This window comes from Alligator sinensis, unplaced genomic scaffold (genome assembly GCF_000455745.1).
Source record: "Alligator sinensis unplaced genomic scaffold, ASM45574v1 scaffold564_1, whole genome shotgun sequence".
Lineage (NCBI taxonomy): Eukaryota > Metazoa > Chordata > Crocodylia > Alligatoridae > Alligator > Alligator sinensis.
Genome location: NW_005842328.1, coordinates 1106643 through 1128087, shown reverse-complemented (window position 1 = coordinate 1128087; position 21445 = coordinate 1106643).

The window sequence follows — 21445 nt, the reverse complement described above, 5'->3', positions numbered from 1 at the left end:
TCGAGCCATTGCAAGCTGTAATTTTCACGGGCTAATGCTAATTTTCCCTGACCACTTTTATGACACGATCATCATCTTTATAAGATTAGGCTTTCACTGCAAATTTGGTGACCTTGTAAGCTGAGGAAATAATACCTTGTAAATTATTAATGAGACTGCCTACAAGAAGTCTGGTGGGCGAGCTTTGAAAGAAGAAGAAAAAGAAAAGCAGTCTGGGAACGACTTGTTTGTCAGGACTTTTTAGATAGACAGACCATTTGCTGTGTTTTGGAGTCAGGGCACAAAAGACTTATGGATCCTAATGGTGAGGTGACCAGTTTTTCTCAAGGAGTCACTTATGATGATCAGGGGAGGCTTTTGCAATGTGAATGAAAGGTGATGCACAAGTAATAGTGCTTGGGAGGGTATTATTTCCCCTGTGGTTGAAAGAGAACGAATAGGAACAATAAAGCACAATTGTATCTAAAGTCCCTCTAATGGGAAAGGGACCCAAAACCATGAAGGTCATGCATCTAGCAGTTTTACAGAGACGTGTAGCAGGTGTATCCTCAGCTAACTGAATTGATGTAAAGGTGGAGCTAGGCAGAGGATTTAAACAGGGTTCACGGGCTAGAGAGAGGAGTTGGGCCTTGGCTATGGTGGCCGAAGGAGCTCATCAGGAGAGCAAATGGCAAGTAGAGATAAGCTGCTGTGTTTGTACATTGACTTATTTTTGAGCTGCAAGGTCTGGGTGGAAGGAGACCACTGAGGATGCCTGGTGAATGTGCTGGAGGTGAACCCCGTGCGGGCTATGGCAGAGCCCAGAGAGACTGTGAGGAGGGCCCAAGAGCCCAGCGATGGAGAAACGGAGATCTCCTCACTGGGAAAAGGGTCTTCTGGACTGCTTGAAAGCAGCCTCCCAAATATATCCTTGATAACATCAAGGCATGGCAGGAGAGTGGGAGAGGTTTTTTAAGTTTTTAAGACCCTGCTAGACAAAGCCTTGGCTGGGTTGATGTGGTTGGGGCTCGCCCTGCTTTGAGCAGGGGGTTGGACTTGATGTGACCTCCTGAGCTCCCTTCAACCCTCCTTGTCTATGACTCTGTGAGTGTACCAGGTGCCAGAGAGAGGGAAATGGGCTGGGGAAGGACATCTGGGGACTGCAGACCACCTGAGATGCCCCAGGCCTTGCTATACAAGGGTAGAAAATATACCTATTGCTCTGCTTCTGTGACTGTCATCCTTTAGGCCTGAATTTATGTTGAGAGCTTGCAGCAGCTGGAATGAATATTCTAGTGATCATTCAACTTTATTCCTGTAATATACAACTCTGTGTCTTATGTGTCTCCAAAAACAAGGGACGTGCCTTCCCAAAGCTTGCTTGGGGGAAAGGGGAGTAGTCCGATCCCCAGCGGGTACAAACTGGCATAGTCCCATTGGAGTTACCGCAGTTTGCACCAGCTGAGAATCTGGCATGACCTCTTTAGCTTCCTCGTGCAGCGCAGAGATTGCTAGAACAAAATAGCTGAATTATTTTGAAGAAGGTGGCAGAAAAGGTAGTATACAATGTGTTCAAAACAGACCTTTCCTTAATTAATACTCCATGTTATGCCAGACTGTATAATGTATATCCCATTCTTCAAGATTAATGAGCAGCTACCATTACGTTTTCATCACTTATGACTTGGAAAATCTGCTGCAAAGTGAAAACACTAACGAAAGGGGACAGTCAAAACAAGTGATATTTACAAAAAAAGGAAACCAAAACCCATAATTGGTTACATTCAGCCTGGAGGTGGAGGTAATGCAGTGGCTGTTTTTTAATTAATTGTGTATACATATGTTCTAACCCTGACATATCTCCAGGACTGTCTTGCTGTGACCATGACTAATTATGCATGTGAGGCTCACACAGCTTTGGCTTTAAAGAGCTTCAAGGGCAAAAAGATGCTCACAGACAAGATCTGCAGCTGCGGAGTTACGCCTGAAGCTACCAGAGGCAATCATTACATTGGACTAGGAACATGGCAACATTGGGATGTTGCTTTTGCAAGTGGGACATCCAGTCCAATATTTGGCTTTACCTAGGCAAGCACCTGCCTGTTTGTGGTAACTCCATGACTTCATTGAGTTTCTGTGGTCTCAACTGTGAAATCAGGATTTAGGTAAATATATACCCTAGTTTTATAAAAGCCCCATTAATTATGGTGGAGCTGATCTGGTAGTTATCTCTTTATTAGTTACCCTCATTATCTCTTCCCCACTTCTCTCCTTTTTTGTATCACTCTTGCTCTTGGTGTCCTGTGTAATTAGGCTCTAAACTAAAACACCTTGGGTGTATCTATATGTCACCGTATGGCGACTTTGGTACCACTCTGTGTTTTAGTACTTGTTTGAAGGAAGTACTAAAACATGGCGCAGTAGCCACCCATACCGCAGCATATGGGTGGCACATGGTTAGATTCACTGCCTACATTGCCATTAGATTCACAGGCCCACTTGGCTTGTCCTTGAACGTCGTGAAGATGGAGGCTCTCCACCAACCCGCCCCAGGCCAGCTGAACATCCCTCATGCTCCCTTCATAGACCGGGAGGCTCTGGAGTATGTAGAGCACTTTCCCTATCTCGGCAGCCACCTCTCTCAACAGGCTACCATCGATGAAGAGGTCCAGCACCGGGTCAACTGCGCCAGTGCCACTGTCTTCAAGCTGCGACAATGTGTCTTCAAAAATAGAGAACTTCATAAGTCGATAAAGGTCCTGGCTTACAAGGCTATTGTGCTGACCACCCTCCTCTACTGCAGTGAAACCTGGACTGTCTACCGATGCCACATTAAGATCCTCGAGAGTTTTCACCAGTGGCGCTTGCATGAAATCCTGGGGATCAAATAGTAGGACCACCAGACCAGTGTGAGCGTCCTCCATGAAGCTGCATCCACCAACATTGAAGCCTTGCTCTTGGGAAATCAACTTCGATGGATGGGCCACTGAGTCCTGACGTCCAAGAACCACCTCCCTGGCTAGATTCTCTTTTCCCAGCTCTCCGTTGGCCAACGCTCAAAGGGCGGCCAAAGGAAACGGTACAAAGACACACTCAATGTCACCCTCAAGCACGGAGGCATCCACACCAATGGCTGGGAGGAGCAAGCTGCTGACTGTTCAGTGTGGTGCCACTTGGTCCACCAAGGCACGCACCAGTTCGAGGCCCGACGACGTGATACTGAGGCAGAACGGTGGCGGTGGAGGAAGGAGCAGGAGACCAACCCAGGGCTGTGAATCCTGCTCCCCCATGCAACAACATGCCCCTATTGCCAGAGAACATGTGTATCCAAAATCGGGCTCCTCAGTCACCTGAGGACCCATCAAGCCTGACGGACGTCATCCTCGGATTCGAGGGACTGCCGCCAACAGGACCTCCTGGTGTCAATCCCCCCCGTGCTGCAAATTAGCAGTGCAGGGAATGGCTGCGCGTGCAGTGTGCAGTGCCACAAACGTGTCGGCAGTGCCGCATACCGCATGTCCGTGCTCGTCTGGACGCACCCATGAATGCCACAGCTTTCATTTTCATTATATGTAAAAATGAAACAGGTCTGATCACTTGAGTTGCTCTGAAGCACAAGGAATGAAAGATCAGATCTTAGTTCATGAGTCTGTATCGATGTCTCTTGTTCAGAAAGGCAAATTTCCAATCAGGTACATGTCTGGCAGACTTTTTATTGCATTTAAATAAGAAAACTGCAGATTTGCCCTTTTGAAGAGTCTGGGCAGCTAAAAAAAATGACCCTTTAGCTTTTCCATTTGCCAAGTCCCATGGGCCCCTTTTGAATATGGTATGAAATAATATTGTGTGTGAAAACGCTGCATTTTCCATCAGATACTGCTATCAAAGACATCACCTCAACAGGAGGTCACAGGAGCTTGTACAACTGCATGGGCCGGGTGAGAGCAAATATGATGGGGAAACTCTAATCAGGACTCTTGTCCCATTAAGTTTGAATGAAGAGCAGTTTCTGTGCTCCATGTGCATAAAGAAGTAGCTTAGGAAATGCCTTCACCTATGCCCCCACGGAGATGAGTCTGTATGAAAGACAGCCGTGGCTGAAACGCTCCAAAGCAGCAAGTGGCATCTGTCATGCAGAAAGCCAAAGCCGTGGGAATGTTAGCAATGAATGAAAAGTGCTAATCATAGAAACAACGCCAATTTTTGGTTAAGGGCAAAGGTTTACTGATTTTGAGGCTCTTTGGAGAACCGTGCATCGTTTCCTGCAGGCACGTGCAGACAGACTAGTGACAGCTTCCGTGGGGATTTTCTTTTTTCTTGCTTTCATATGTTTGCAAAGTCCAAATTCAGCAGTTGGAATAGAGGTCTGTGAATTTGTCTAACTGTTGTCATATTTATTTTGTCAAGATGCCTTTCTATCTTTGGCCTGGATGCTGAGAGGAGTTTGGAAGAATTTTGAGGGAAGTGCAAAAACTGTTGCAGAGCCAGGCAGTAGGCCAGATGTGTCTCCAACAGCAGGCTGAAATAGTGTCACACTTTGATGGGATTGGGAACATGGGATAGTCCTAGGAGTTTATGCATGCAGGGAATTTCTGCCTGAGAAAGGAGAAATGCCTGATCTGAAGCCCTTTAAAGTCAGCAGCAAGATTCGCATTTGGCCTCAGTTGGATCAGGTCTGCTACACAGGCCCCATTTGTGAGGTTGACTGTCTGCTCAGGGCTGGGGAACTGAACAGCGCAGCATCACGTACTTGTCAGCAAAGGTCACCCGTGCAGTGAAACCCCTGGGAAGAAGTGTGGTGTTGGAAGAGGTGCCAAAGGGATTCATACGCATGAGCAGTAGCCTCCAGGGACATGGGAAGCAAAGGTTGTAGGTGCTGGAAAAAGAGGAGATGCAAGGGGAAGAGAGGAAGGGGCTGTCACAGACAAGTGGAGAGGAAAAGAGCTGGGAGCAATGGAGGGGAAGTGTGCGAAAAGCAAGCATGGGCTCTGGGGGCTGCCTCAAACCCACTGGTGTCAAGGAGAACGTACCCTTCATGTCCAAGGGCATTTGGTGCAGTAGTGCAGCAGGACATGAAAGCGGTGGATGAAGTCCCAAGGAATACAATGGATCTGGGCCAGCACGGGGTTTGGAGTCAGCCCTGGGATAGATTCTGTGTGGCAGCAATGCCTGCTGCCACCCTGAACAGTGCAGATGACACGAGTGACACCACTTCCCTGGATGTCCACGGGAGTTTTGCTTGCAGAAGGGCCGCAAGAGAAAAGCATTGGAGGCCAAGCAGCTGCCAACTCCACATGAGCCGTAGCAGTTCACCGCTGTCCTAAGCCATTGCACTTTGCAAAAGCAGTGCTTGCAGGGAGGCGTTAGACCCGTGACACAGGAGATGGGACAGATCCTATGACCAGAGCAAGGCTTTCTCAGCACTGCCCTGATGGCATGACTCTTCTCCACCCAGGGAGCCTACCTGGAGCTGGGCATTCAGCATCACTGCCTTGCTTGGGCGGAAAAGCTGCGCCACGATAATTAGAGCGGTATATTTTATGACGTTACTACTAAGCAGCATTATTTATTCTACCATTCTTCTCATCCCATCACTTACCAAGTGCAAAGCAGTAGGAATAATGAAGCTTGAGCATTTTCATACCTCATAACATTACATTACCGTGCAAAGACATAGATGCCAATAAAATACAGTTTATCTCCATGCGCTGACAGTTTTATTCATGGGCTCCTGTTAAAAACGCATATCCTATACTGAGCTGTTATTTGTGTAGTAGTGTAGGTGACACACTGTAAATACCAACAAAACCCTGCGTTTGAACGCCCTTATATGTGACATTAAAGCTCATGAAGAAATATGTTATATCCGTGTACGTATAATTTCCACAAGGTGGCATTAATTTTCAGTCTGACTTTTTAAATATTACCTGTTATCATGCTGGTATGTCCTATGGAGATTTGACTTTTATATTAAATGCTGAAAAATGAGGTCGCTTATTAAGAATATCAATTCACAAAATGGACCTGAAGGATATTTAAATGTTACATTACAACCCTGAGAACAATTCTCAAGCTTTTAAAGCAGAAAGTCCGGCTCCTGGGATCGTTAGTCCCTGTAGCGCAGAAAGCCTAAAACAGGAGCCTTTGAAGGACATATGCGCAGAAGGTTATGGATGACTCCTGCATAGTTATCTAATCCTCAACTGGTATTTTTTTCTCCCAGACTCTGGTAGATATTCACTATCTGTTCTTAGAAGTGATTATCTAGGCAAAGGGGTTCATTCATTTATAGCTGCTAAGAGCAGTTGTTCGTGACACTAAATTCTCAGAGACTTGCAGATAGGTAAAAACTAATAAATCTACTGGCTCCCTAGAATGAAGTCTCCTGCTGATATCGTTAGCGCCGTGCTTACATTGAGGACGTCACCTGATGTCACTGTCCTCTGCAAGGAAGGTGAAAACGGATGACGCGGTGCTGTCTCTGAGGGCGCACGCTGTAAGGAAACCTCCCAAGACAAACCTGCCCTTGACTGTGCAGGCTTCCCGGGATGTTGGTGGCTGCTCTTTACCACTTCTCCAAGTTCAGCAGTCTTTATCTGAAGCTAAAAGCAGTTCTCTGAATGGGATCAGTTGGGTTGCAAAAAGGAGCTGAGTGCTCGTATGTCAAATGGAAGGAACTTCTAAAGACTGAAGCAGGCTGAGAAGAAGCTGGTGCCCCGAGTTGGGTGACGGATTTTAGCACAGAGGTCATCCATGGTCTTTGGCCAATAGGGAATATGGATAAATAACTGATTAGAATCACACAATCATAGAAAATGAGGGTTGAAGGGAGCTCAGGAGGTCCCATCTAGTCCAACCCCCTGCTCCAAGCAGGACCATCCCCAACTACATCATCCCAGCCAAGGCTTTGTCTACCTGGGTCTTAAACACCTCCAAGGATGGAGACTGCACCACCTCTCTGGGTGACCTGTTGCAATGCTTCACCATGCTTCTAGGGAGAGTTTTTCCTAATATCAAACCTCAACTTCCCTTGCTGCAGCTTGAGCCCATTGCTCCTTGTCCTGCCATCTGCCCCCACTGAGACCAGCCCAGCTCCATCCTCTTTGCAGCCCCCCAGCAGGGAGGTGAAGGCTGCTATTCAATCCCCCTCAGTCTTCTCTTCTGCAGACTCAACCAGCCCACTTCCCTCAGCCTCTCCTCACCAGTCCTGTCCCCCAGCCCACAACCATTTTCATTGCCCTTCGGAGGACTCTCCCCAATGTGTCCACATCCTTTCTGCAGTGGGGGAATGCGTGGAGTGCAGCTACGAGGCAGATGTGCTCCCAGACACAGGGTGAGCAGTGGTCTGGGTAACCTGAGGAAAGACCTGTGCTTTAAAAACCAGGGAGAGGCTTTTGGGTTGGGCTGTAGTTTTTTACAAGCTACCGATGGCTTACTGGCAGCGTTACTACCTTTTGGAGGAACATAGAAGAGGGGAGCAGTGCAATGTATGACCCAAGCTCCCTCATGTGGCTATAGGAGATGCTAGGTGACATGCTGGCCTCGAGGAGGTCAACAGGAGACCTTGTGCTGTTCCTGAGGGTTGAGACTTGTGAGCTGAGCTGGTTTTGGACAAAAAGTTTATGAATCTGAAATTTCTATCAGTCTTCTGCTCTGATGCTGCTTGGGGATTCACTAGCGCTCTCCTTTACAGCTCCCCTTTGCCCTTCGTGGGCAGTACTGCTGCGACCTAGCAATTTAGCATTCCCTAATTCAGCTCCAGGGGCAGTTGTCCATAGCTCTCGGTCTGAGTCATACAAACACACTGGCCTGCCTTTTTGGGACCAAGACCGTAGCAAGGTAGATGAAGCGTGCGCGCAAGAAATTTAATTTAGAGTTCTTCATCTCGCATTGTCAAAACCAGAAATTCATGGAGTTTGACATTTAACAAGAGATCTGGAGTTACAAAATCATCCAGGACTGCCTCCTGATGGAAAATATAAACTCTATAGAAAGAGTTTATTATATAATAAACCCTGAAACAACTGCTTTAAATGCATACAAAGAGGAATGGCTCTGTGCTGCTAGGAGAAACAGGATCCCAAACACCATCTTTAAAAGGAGATGTGGTTGCAAATGGTTATAAGTCCCATAGGCCAAAGTTACTGAAACAGCTCCGGGAATTAATTCAGTAACTGTAAGATGAGGTCAGACTCTCCATCCAAGTTAGACTAAACCCTTGCTTGAGGAAAATTAAAAGTTCAGGTAACAATAAAACTTGCTGCCTCTCCTACTCTTCAACCGATTAGTTTTTCTTGTTTAATTAGCTGCTACAGTCTCAGAAAATCTTCCCGTCTTTGTGCAGATGGGTACTCTTTTACAAAACTTGTGAGTGTTGCTGTGGTTTTGGGGAGTGGGTAGAGCAGTGCATTCTGGGATGCTTCTGGCTCAGAAAAGTTGCCCGGTGTCCAAACTATGATCCAACCAGAGCTCAGGAGGGAGTTTGCAAAGCCTGAGAGAGACCTTATTCTTTAGCATCAGGGTTTCACAGGTGCCAGGAAGTGTTGAACTGGGATTAGGGACAGGAGCAGTATATTTAGGATCTGATTTGGAGAATCAGCAATTCAGCCATAGGCACAGCTTTATATGTTTTTTCTCCGTACCTTGAGGTACCAGGCTCGTGAATGCTGAGATGGTGGGGCGGATGGAGCGTCCCATGGGTCCACTTCCGGGCCCACTGTGGAGCATGTGGGGGATCCCCCTGCACCCCCTGGCTTGGTGATCAGCTGCAGGGGGACCCCAGGTGCCCCCTTAGACCCAGGAGGCACCAGTCGCTGAGCCAGGGGGTGGGGGGTCCCCCGTGCACACTGTGGTGGACCTGGAAGTAGACCAGAAGTATTTCTGGTCCGTTTCTGGGTCCACCCTGAGCATGCAGGGGACCCCCCCTGCAATGATCCCGTGGGATGCTCCATCTCCCCACCATCTCAGCATTCACGAGCCGCTTCTGGTAGTTCGAGGTATGCAGAAAAAACATATAAAGCTGTGTCTATGGCCGAATCGCTGAATCTCTCCAAATTGAATCAGAGGCTTCTGATTTAATTCAGAGAGATAAACAGGTCTCCTGATTCGATTCAGATTCGGAGATTCAGCTGCTGAATCAGGCCGAATCTCCTCCGAATTGAATCAGAGACTGAAGTTTCGCACAGCCCTGTTGCCTGCTATTACTGTAAGGAAGACAACTCAGGTCTCCGTAGTTCCCAGTTCAGTGCTTTCTCCCCTGGAAACCGCTGGTGCTCTATGAGAAAAGAAAAGCAGTCATGGGAGGCTTTGTTCATCCAAAATCACAAAATGGAAGCCGGCAAATGGACAGGTGGAGAGGTTGGAAGGGATCTGCAACTGGTGGCACTTGAGGGGAAAGAAGGCCTCGAAGAAGTTCAGGCACAAGTAGCTGAATGGATCTGTGCACTGCTGGATGGTTGGGTGTTTTCCAGAGCTTGAGGACTTATTCATCCCTGCCAGGGCGGTTCCACTATTCCCTAAGGGTAAAGCCTCAGCATGGGGCCGATATCTGTGAAGCAGTCAGTAGGGCAGGGGAAAGGGATCCTCAGCACGGCCAAGGATGAGTCAGTCCAACTTTTTATTAGAGGTCAAACAGCACAAGCAGCAATTTGCTTTAATATGGCTGGCTGCTTTTGATGCCTTCTTATAAAACCCATATACTAATGGCTTGATATAAATTTCTGGAAGCTAATGACTGGAACTTTCTGTATGTAGGTGCCTCTGAGCTCAGAGAGTCTCACTTGTCTATTTTCGCCAAGCAAAATGTTTTGGGGAAAATGGAAAGTAATTAATTCAGCACCATGCGAATAGGGGGAACGGTTGATAGGGTCTGTAAAGCCCAGCCAGCAGGGAGCTGTGGGAATTATAGGGAAACTAAGACCTCATGGAGGCCAGAGTTGATCAAGCAAGGGCCATGCCTCCCCTACAACAGAGGAGAGGGGAGGCTGGGCAGTTTGGAGGGAGCTCTGAGACGGATGGCTCCACGACTGAGAGGAGCAGAGGAGGGGAGTAACTTGCATGTAGTGCAGTCCAGCTGCTGCGTGAACAGAAGAGAAGCATGAGAAAGTCCTGTCATTAGGAAAAGCAGGACATGGAGGTGAGAAGCAAGGAAGCTGCAGGAAACTTAACCCCAGGGCTCTGGGATGAGATGTAGAGGCAGGGCCTGAGCCCCAAATGGCACTTGAAGAGTGGCATGGGAATGTCCACACACAAAGACATTTATTCTCATTGGTCTGGAATAGCTATTTCCCCACATTGGCAAGTCCTAGGTGACTTAATTGTGAGTGCTGGACTTCAGTGCTTTGCAGAATAGGGCTAGACCTACTCGTGCTCTTAGCAGCTTTGCAAGACTAGAGCGCCCAGGGGTAGAGTCTGTGTACAACGGCTCTGCCTCAAGAGTAAATGCTTCTTCTCTGACAGGTGGAACAGAGTTTCAGGATTTCCTGGCCATCTAGATAGCTTTGTTTGAAAACATATTTAGTGTGTTGGTCCTGTTGGGAGAGAGAGAGCGAGAGAGAGTGTAAGAGGGGGTAACTTTTGCCCCCCAAAATTTGTACTGCTGTGGAACCACTTTCAGAGTCCATCCAAGTAGTCAGTGTGTGTGTGTGTGTGTGTGTATAAATGCATAAATGTATAAATGCATATGCACACACGTGCACATTTAATGAACTGCCACACACACACACACAGAACTTATGGACTACCATATCTATCTATCTGTCTGTCTGTCTGTCTAGAGTTTAATAAATAAATACACACCTATACATATACCTATGCATATATATAAAACATATATATAGTTATTAATTTAGCACTTTTTGCTAAAATGGCCTCCATAAAGTACATGTGTGATGGGAATTGTGCTTTGAGGGGTATGGGGTAGGGGTGCATCAATGTAGGGGTCTTTGTAGGTGGTCTTTGCCAGATTGGCTTAAGTCTGAGGTCCAGGCATTTGCTCCTATCCATGGTTTAGTGAAAAAATACAAGCTCTTTGGAGGAACAGTTAACTTAAAGTAAATGCCAGTTCTCCTATCCATTGTCCTTTCTCTTGGAGGTAGGCACTGCTTTGACTAGTCCTTGTTTTTGGTCTGAAAGCGCCTATGTTGGAAGGTGGTTCCAGAACTTCCCTGCTTGACGGTGAGACATGACCTCATTTTCAGCCTAACTTTATGGCCATTTTATCCCTGTTTGTTCCTGTGCCAGCACTGGCCTTTACCTAAAGTGATCCTTCTCCCCCTTTGGTGTTTGATGTTGCTGAAATGTTAAGTACAGAATAGCAGCAGCAGCCCTTGTACCATGAAGCCAGACCACAGCAAAAAATAACACATGGCTCAAGAGTTTGTGGTATCCCAAGAAATGTCACTGGAACCTGGGTCAAATATTCAGATGAAAATCTACTGGCAAGACTTCTAGGAATTGTCTGTGGGGACATTTGCACTTGATTATTGGTTGCTGCTCTCTTTGTTAACGATTTTCTCCTGTTCATGGGGACTTTTTGCATTTCTCACTCTGTGAAGAGCAAGAGCGGACAATGTCCTGTTGCTTTAAGATGCCACCAAGGACTTTTTGCAAAGTTTCTCAGAAGTCAAGCAACCCATGAGAACATGGCGCATACAGAACATCCTGTGCTTGACCTTGGCTGCGAGCAAAGAGTGTTTAACCCAGTTTAAGGAGTTCTTCCAGGCAGGCTACAGCTCAGTTTAATAAATATATGGACTGTAGGATATAAATAAATCCCTTCTGGACAGATTCAAGTGAATGGAAATGCTAAAAACCTAGTCATCCATTTCCACTCATCCCCTGGGAGACTGCAGTCGCTAGCACTGTCGCTTACCTTGAGATGCTCTGGAGAAGCTGTGACGGGAACGGTTACACCCCTCTATTCTCTCTTGATTGATACAAAGTTTAAGGATTGGTAACTCTCTTGTGCCTGGTAACATTTTCTTAAAAGGGAGTCTAAAAGTTTCAAATTAAAATGAGGCAAGCTAGTCAACCTATAATTCGATCTAGGCTGGAGTGACAGCTCTGTCATCCTCTCTGCTGCTTGATGAGTTGACAGATTCACAAAACTATCAGCAATGATGAATATGGGCAAATCTAAGATGGGGGGTTTTCAGTCAAAGCATGGAGTACCTGCTGAAGCTAAATGGAAAATAACCAAAAGCTACAAGTTTATCAGGTTCCTAAGTTTTTGTCTTATAGGTAAGGAATTAGACCATCATTGTCACTGTCCTCCAAAAAAAAAAATAAAAAAATGTGTGTAATGTCAGATGTGAAGGTGATGGAGCTATGCCAATTTATACCAGCAAGGTGTTGGCCCTTAAATTTCAGTACAGCTTTATGATCTACTTTTAGAAAAAAACGAATCACTTCAGTGATATTTCTTCATAAGGCTGTAAGTGTTTTTTTACAGGTATTGGCAAGTTCAAATTTTATCATATACAAAACTGCCAGTTTTGTTATGTGCCAGTTTCCAAGGCTTTAATGGATACAACCCTCCCCCTTCATCTGGATCTCAGGCCTGAAGGCACTCGCACCTGAGTTTCACTTTACTCATGTGAGTAGTCAGGAAAGCCACTTGTGCGTGTGTATTGGCTCACGTGCACAAGGTTTACAAGACAGGAAGAGAGAGTTTAAACAATAGTAGTTTCTTAATGGTTTCATCCTAGCTTTAAAGGTAAAAGAGTTCTGAAAAGATGACCTGGTTTTATATTCTCCATCAATAGATCCCACATCATAGTTTTCATACGATGCTCTCTTCCATCTTCTTATGGATGTGCTTCATGCCTTAGTACAGACTCGATTGTCTTTTTCACGCACTGCCACCAAACCTGGGAAGTTTGTGGACTAGAAGTTGCCTAGATATTTTTGTGGGTAGTGAAGAGATTCCCTGCAGCTGCAATAAGTCTGAAGTGCTGACGGCAGTAAAAGACTCGTTCGTCAGTAAACTGAGGAGGGGAGGCAGACTTGGCAAGTGTGTAGGAAGTTGATAGATATTAACAAAGTGCTATTTTCCCAGTCATTTTCCTGACTGTAATTATACTTTAAATAGAATGAGTGGCATCCCGGGCTGTAGTGCAGTAAGTTAGAACTAAAGTTCTAAATTGATAAAGGCCTGATTTTCGAATTCAGTCACCTCAAGTTATCATGAGATGTCCAGTTGAAGGTGATGTAGTTACATCAGCTGACTATCTGGACCAACATGGACAAAAATCTTCCCATAGGTGCCATGACTGCACTCTCAAATCGGGGAAGAGTAGCTATAGCTAGCCTGTTGAATGCAACATTGGCCATGCTACAAATAGGCCCCCTAGGCTATGCAACACAAACAATATAGGTAGCATGGAAAACCTTGGAGGCCACCATCAGAATGACCACCCCAAATGTACTGGCAGGATTGTTCCTCTGTGGACTTCAGCTGGCTCCAGGGGCTTTATCTCTACAAACCTGAGTCCCAACTCATCCCCTTCCATCCAACAGAGACAAGATGAGAGCTATACCCCACACAGGGCATGGATACAATACCCTACCATGCCCTGGCCCAGTGTCTAGGGAGCCCCGAGGAGTTCAGAAACCTCAGCTAGAGACTTTCTAGGTGGCTTCCCCTTGATGGCTAGAAAACGATATTTAGAGATTTGCCTTTAGGAATTGCCTTGTAGGCAAAGTAGATATTCAATTAGAACAATGGTCCAGGGGAACAGCAAAGGTTAATTGGTATCTAAGAGTCTGTTTGTGACAATGTTTCCTTGAAGACAGACACTGTGTCTGAGGCCAACTGGACAAGTGGGCATAAACATCCTGGGAGACACGTCCCACAGTGTTCCCTGAAAACCTCATAACAGAGATAAGGTGGCTAGGTCACAGTGCCCAACTGCAGAGCCCTTGGGATTTCTGGTTTTGGTGGACGGTTCAAATTAGGAGACTGGGGCATGCCCAAATTAAGATGCAGGTAAATGACCAAATTAAGATGTGTGCATGTGATGGGTTTGGAAAACAAAGGAATATGCTGACAGAACAGAACCTAAACAGTACGATGACCACAGGAAAACCAATCAACAGTGCCCAGAAATGAAGAGTCTTAAGGAGGAGAAATAATTTGAAAGGATAGATTTCAGAGCAGCAAAGGGTCCCTGAGGGAGGAACCTGAGGCTACCGTGGATAGAGGGTGCACCACCAGCCTGTCTCACCCGGCCCACTGGGGAAGGGTGGGCCTCGGCCCTTGACCTCTGGGTTTCTGACATCTGACATTCAAGAAAGGATCACAGGGTGAAGCTCATGTACTGGCCAGACGTACCTGCCCTCTGTGACAGCCCTAGGACTGGTAGATGTGGAGTTATTTTTTTTGCCTGGCCTGCATTATTCTTATCTGCTATAACTGTGTATCGATAAAATCTGCCTATTATTGAGTAGAAGAAGCTGTGGTTGGTCTGAGGGTTTGGGTCTTCCCAGAATAAGGTATCTGGGTCATAAATCCAGTGCCAACACTCCTCTCATGTAACCAATTTATTTCCTAAGTGTGGCTGTTATACACAAGGACGATTGCAGGCTTCCGTGGGTGCAATATGTCAATGGACTGAGTGTTTTGGGTGCACACCAAAGGACTCACTGTGCTCTTATACGTCTCTTCCTCTGAGTCTAGCAGTGTGTTTCTTTCTGTTTGGCATCTGGTGCATGTGGGTGACCATTAGGTTATGTTTTGGAAATCAGCTTCGTGAGGAAAAGGGCCAGAGACCTACTTTATTTGTCTGTGAAGGGTTAGCTTCTCCCTTACAAGGCTTACCAGCACTTGTTAAGGGCATACTTAACACAAAGAAAATGCCTTCAATGTGCAACTGCTTCATTGCCATGGTGTTTTATATGAGGCACGGCAAGCTTTCCAGCTTCATGCATGGTCTCTTCTGCAGTGCTTGAACACACAGTGGGATAATTGGAACAGGCTGATTTTAAAGAAAGAAGCGTTCTGACTTTGTAAGAAATGTTTTGAAGTGCAGCCTTTATCATATCCCCAGCCTCAGTAGGAACGTATTGCTTGTTGATCCTGATCGGTGCTTGCTGTCTGCTTGCTGCAGGGTGGGAGTGAAGCATGTTTAGCATAGTCAGGCATTCAGTAAAGCATTAATCAATATGCTGATTTGGTTTCCATAGGATGGTGATCTTGATGCTGTATGCCTTCCTTTCTTAGCGCACATAGCAGTTTTTGATCCTGATCCCCCTAATGATAATCAAAAGTGCCACCACTGACATCCAAAGGGGCAGTTTAGCACCCAAATCAGAGTTCTTCTCAGTGCTAAACTGTAGTTTCCAGACCTAAACATCAAGGAAAATTTTCTGGGTGACTAAAGGTGCTAGGAATAAAAATGTCAGTAGGACCCATGTATCGAAGGTTTATGGATATGGCCCCATCCCTGTAGTATCTTCAGCGCCTTGCAATCTTTGATGGCTCATCCTTATAACACCTCTCCATCACTGTGATAAGATATGCTATTGTGCTAGATGAACCTTTGGTCTGAGCCCACATGGCCTCTCTTATAGTCTTTTGTCACTATAAGTTGACAGGGGGCTATTAGTTGAAAAGTGGAAAGCCACTACCTCCCCCAGCTGTGTTTTGTGCAGGGCCTGATCGCAGAGGTGGGCTACGAGAACACCTACCTGATCTGATGCTGGAGACGAGGGAGGCAGAGGGATACCTGTGGTCCCTGGTGCGGCTTAGGCGTGAGTTAAGCACTGAACTACTCAGCCATGTCAAAATGGACATAGTCCAGACATGCCTAGGAGCAGCACACTGATTGCCTGGGGAACATTGTGGGTGGAAACGTAGGTACTTATACATCCACCAGACTTATAAATGACTGAGTCTGGGGCTCTGCAATAAAGCAGGCTTCTGTAACTGCATGAAATGGATGTGGAAGCCTTTATGCCGTGAGGGGCCGTGATGATGGTTGTTGGTGGGGGTAGGGTGTTGTATTTTTGTTTTTTACCAGGAATGACCTGAACTCAGGGCCTTGTACCTGAACCAGCCTAAATGGTGCTGATGTCAGTGAAATGGTATGTAGCTATGAACGGTGGGATAGCTCCCAAGTGTGGCTAGTGTGTGTGTGTGTGTGTGTGTGTGTGTGTGTGTGTGCACGCTCATAGGAGGCACTTCTTTTTTGACCGGTATCTGCAAAGTCATGGTGGGACACTTTCTTTCCTTTCTGAACCGTACCAAATGCCATCTGAGCTGTGTGTGCACACACACATACACACATACATATAGAAAGGAGAGAATACATGAATATATTTTCTACTAAAAAGGAAAAACACACCTCCCTCAAAATACTAGCATGCCGCCTCTCAGATCCATTATGTTGCTCTGGCTGTGGGGCTGGAAGGGTCTCTAGAAAAGTATGCCTGTATCTGGCCCGAGGTCGTCCTTCAAGGCTTGGTGGGAATGTTCAGGATGGGAATTTTCTCATGTAAAATATTAGCAAATTGCTGACTATTACTTGAGTGGCAGCTCCGATAAATTTTCTGTGTAGTTTCCGAAACTCGACAGCTCCTGTAGGATGATAATAGCCAGATGCACTTGCAGAAGACAGTTATGGTGCCTATCACCTTTACAGAGTGATTGGTCTGACATGCTTTATTCACTTACACTCCACTTGACAAATATTCTGGTTCCTGCAAATGTGCGATTCATGCCTCAGTTCATGCAGCATATCTTAGAGGTTTTCTCCATGCATCCTCCTGGGGAAACCTGAGCCCTGGCGCCCTATCAAGAGATGTCCTAAAAGGCCCATGCAATAGTTTGGTTCAAAACAATGAGGGAGAACTTGGCTTGTATTGATTGCAATCAGTTTTCCCTCATTGTTTTGGAGGGTGATGAGAGAGAGCTGCACTACTGGCTGTCACAGGAAGAATTTCAGCTGCCCCCACCCCTCCCCAGGCTTCATCAGTAGGGGTGGACTCATGTCCATCAGTGCTGAAGAACGATGCTTATCTTATACTAACTCAGGGGACCCGCTTAGGGCACTCAAGTGGCCTCTGCACAAGCTGCTTGCATTATCCTCTCTACCTTTCCCTGCCTATCTACAATTTGTCCCTCTTGGACCAGCCAAACATGTCTAAAATACAGTACCCATCCGATAGCATCAGTGCTATCTGTGTGGTCATAGCCAGGCTTTCCAGGGACAAAATGGCATTTCCTGCCTTGCTAGGAGGTTTGTAGGTGATATAAAAGCCTCATGTTTAGGAGTCCCTGATGATGATGTTCTGCTGCCTCATAGGTTGCCAGCACAAGATGAAGATGTCTTAAAAATTCATTTGCCTCAAGCCCTGTGGATTTGGAGTCTCACTAATTTTTGGGAAACAGGGTGTGTCTACATGTTCATAAATATTGCACATTTAGTTTAGTAGTTCCTTAATAAAATACTAACTAAATGTGCAGCACCTAAAGTTACTGCGCAGTAGCGCCAGTGCACAGTAATTTAGTGATGCTTACTGCGCATTAGCCTAATAACACTGTGCAGTAAGCTATTAGCACAGTTTTTGCCATGACATGCTACTGCGCAGTGTTATTAGGCTAATGCTCAGTAAGCGGCTCATGTAGATGCACCCACTGTTAATGAGGACGGTAGGAAGCAGTCTGCTCCAAAGGCATTCAGACTTCATTGATTGTGGTGGGGAGCATCTGCTTTTGGCACGGTCAAAATTGGCCATAAGGGTTTGTCTACACTGAAAGTTGAGCTTGGAAAGAGCCACCTGCAAGCTTGTGTCCACCAGTCCCCTACACCATACCTGCTAAGCGTGGCCCTGTGTCCTGCAGCATGCTGCTGGCCCTGGAGCTTCAGGGTATGAAGCCAGCCCTGTCCTTGCTCACTGCCATGCCCGACTCACCTTGCAAGCACGAGATGCTCACAGCAGCAAGGCTACAACTCCCTGGCCCCATCTTCCTGCTCTTTTGCAATCTGTTTCTGAGACCTGACTGATTCCTAGGAGGTTTCCACTTGAGGAGTGGGCCGCTGTAGTGTGGGCTGCAAGGTAACACATAGACCAGGTGGGCGGCTTGCACTGCTCAGGCTAGGTAAGGGCGACTCAACTCTATCAGTATAGGCAAACTCTACATTTTCTGAGCCTTTCTTGCTCAATACTATTGGGATCTAAAGTCAGTGTTTCAAGCTTGGGAGCCAAAGTTATGTTCCATAATGTGCCTCCTATATGATGGACCATTAAGTCACTGCCTCCTGCGTGAAGAGGTGGGAGGGCCTCAGCTGTTCTGAAAATCAAGCTACTACACTTGAGATGCCTCCCTACAGATCAGGAATTAACCTGGAGCAGCCATGGTTAAAAGGACTGGACTATGGTGTTATACTGAAGGAAACTTTTTGAGATAATAAGGAGGAAATGGGCAAGTGCCCAACCAGGGAAGCCTTGCGGGATTGCACAGAGGAACCGGCTCTTACCGTTGTTGAAGATCTGGAGTCATGGACTCTCCCTTCAAAAGCAGTTTAGGATAATGCAGTTTGGTCCATGTTTCTTGGCTCATGGCCACTGGGGATGAGTGTGAGGGTTCGTATCCCCGAAATCTGGTTCACATTTCCTTGCTGGAGCTGAACTGAAGTTAAAAATAAATTTGGCTTTGTCCATGCAGAGCAGGCTCCTATAACAAGGGCTCATCAATCATTTTTGTGCTGGCAACTGGGTCCATTCACCTTCAAATACAGGCAGCCATACCTTATGCTGAAGAAATGGTACAAATGCATCATTTGCTATTAGCTTAACAAAGATCTTGTTGGAAAAGGGAGAGAGTGACAACATAATGGATTGCAGAAATGACACTGCTTTTTCATCTGTTATGCCTGCTGCTATCAGCTGAAGCAATGAACTCCAAGCAGAGAATACAGCATCTGGAGAAACTGCAAAATACATTCATGCACCCAAAAACAAGCCCCCAAACGAATCAAAGCAGCTCATCAAATGAACTCAGCTCCTTAGTTTTGCAGGCAGCTGCCAATTGCATTTGACCAGTAAATGATAAAATGACCTAGCTGCAGAGAAAAAAGGCCCTGAGGGAATTAGAGGAGAAGGTTAATAGGGGTGACTTCAGGGGTCTACCTCCTGTGATGCAGGAAACTGGATTTGGGGCAGAGAAAGCAGGTGTTGAATGCGCCCTGCCATCTAGTGAAAAACTGCGTGCAACAGGAAGGGGCACGGAGATAGACAGGAGGAGAAGCATGGGAAGAGCAGAAGTGTTTAGGGAGCTCTGGGGGCACAAGACATGAGTCCGTGCAAAGCTCGTTGTGAAGACAAGGACAGAGGGAAACGTTGTCACACCGAGGCAGTTGCACATGCCGAAAGGAGCAGCTCGGCTTTGTGTTTGCACAGCGTTGCGGTCTGTTGCTCCCAGCTTAGCCCTGACTGTGTCTGGACAGGCCAGACTCTCCCATAGGGTCTGGACACACATTTGCACCGGTGTGATTTACACGAGTTTTGTACATGGCTGTAACGTACAGCAGGATCAGGAGTGGACAGATGACCACTTAGCCCTGGGTTGCTGCTGCTGTAGATGCTACTGCAATGCCATACAACTAGGTGCTGGGGGAGCAAGTAATAGCATATTAACAGCTGTCCTGGAATAACTAGAGACATGCCATCTAAAGCAGAGATACCCAGGGTATCTCACCTCCAGCTTCTAGTAGGTTGTATCAGCTTAGGGCTCTGCTTCATGTATCTGCTTTTTTTTACCCCAGTTTAATTGACACTGGTACAAACATGCCATTTGTCCAGGCCCTTAAACCTTACTAGTGCCCCCCTGCTCTGTCTTGGACTCTGCAGGCTAAATCTCAGTCCTCCAAAGCTCTCTGCTCTCTCCCTCCCCTCGGAGATTTCCCTAAGCTCATGTCTTGTGCCTAACGCACATTTGTTCTTCCCTCTGGCCCTAAGTCATCAGGGTGCTAAAGGAGGCGAGTCTGAGCATATGAAATTAGCCTAATGGCATCACAGTACTTGCCTGCAATGTTGCATGTACTTACCTGCCTGGCTGGGTCAGAATCTAGGCAGTAAGTCCGGTAACATGCCTGTATACCTAATATGCACAGGAGGTAATTTTTTCATGTCCCATTTTTTGGTGAAATCCAAGGAATTCCTGAGAGGAATTGCTATTTGTGGGATTTTGCAAGGGCCTGCTGCCCAGCGCAGATAGCTATCTAAACTCATTGGTGTAATCCCTCTCGTCTCTGTACCCAAGCTTTAGTAGCACTTAGCGGCACAGTGGTTGACTTCCGTCGGTTTTTAGTAACCGAGCACAGTGTCAAGAAGAAAACTTTATTGGGTTTAAAAGTGAAGACTAATTGAGAGTTTTATAGGCAGGCCAGCAGATGAAAGGAAGGGGTCAAGGATGTTAGTGACTCCAGGGGCTGGAAGTCAGGAGACTTTGGTGCAGTGTCTGACTCGGGCACTGACTCACTACCTGGCCTTAGTCAAGTCTCTTAACCCTGTTGTGCCTCATCGTCTCCAGTTGCCATCTGGGGAAGTAGTACTCCACTACTTGTTCAAAGCACACTCAGGTCCCTGGATGATACGCAGCGTAAGTGCAAAGGTAGGAGGATAATTATCCGTCTGCCTATCTGCTCTGTTTGATCTACCTAGTCTAATGTTTAGCATCTTCAAAACAGGCAATCTGTGCTTTTGATGAAGCCCGTCTTTCTTGTGATCAGAGACCATGCACAAAAAACTGAAAAGTAGGGCACCTGGCCATTTTCAAAGCAAATGTACAATCTGCTCCTAGACTATATTTTGATCACGAATAAACTTTTTTTCTCTACAAATGGACTTTCATCTCTCTTGCTCTTTCTTTTCTTTCCCTCTGACAGCAAGCAGGATTGTGGGCGGGGGGGGGGGGAAAGTTGTCATGAGTGATTTGAAAGGGGCCATGGGACAAGTTCTGGGACATGGGTGCTACACTCAGGAAGTGCCCATTGAAGCTGCGGTTAGTGATGAGTTGGGAAGGCTTCTCCCTTCTTCTTGTGCACTGCAGTTTTTAAAATGCTTGTAGGGTAAAACATTTGGATCAATTATTATGATAATGACACAAGACTGGAATTAGGAGCATAATTGCAATTACCATTTTTATGCAGAGTTAATTAATCATAAAAATACTGCATTATGTAATTTTTCTGTTTAATGAAATTCATTAGAGAGGCCCCTGCAGCCCTAAGTATAGCATTAAACAAATTAAACTTGAGGCTAGGATCAGGGCTGTTAACACAACCGTGACCTGGATTTGTTACTAAAAAGTACCCAGCAAGACATCAGCTGGGAAGAGGAAGAGGCAGCCTCTGATCCCAATCAGGTACCTCGTGTTCATAGATTCATAGATTCATAGATGTTAGGGTCGGAAGGGACCTCAATAGATCATCGAGTCCGACCCCCTGCATATGCAGGAAAGAGT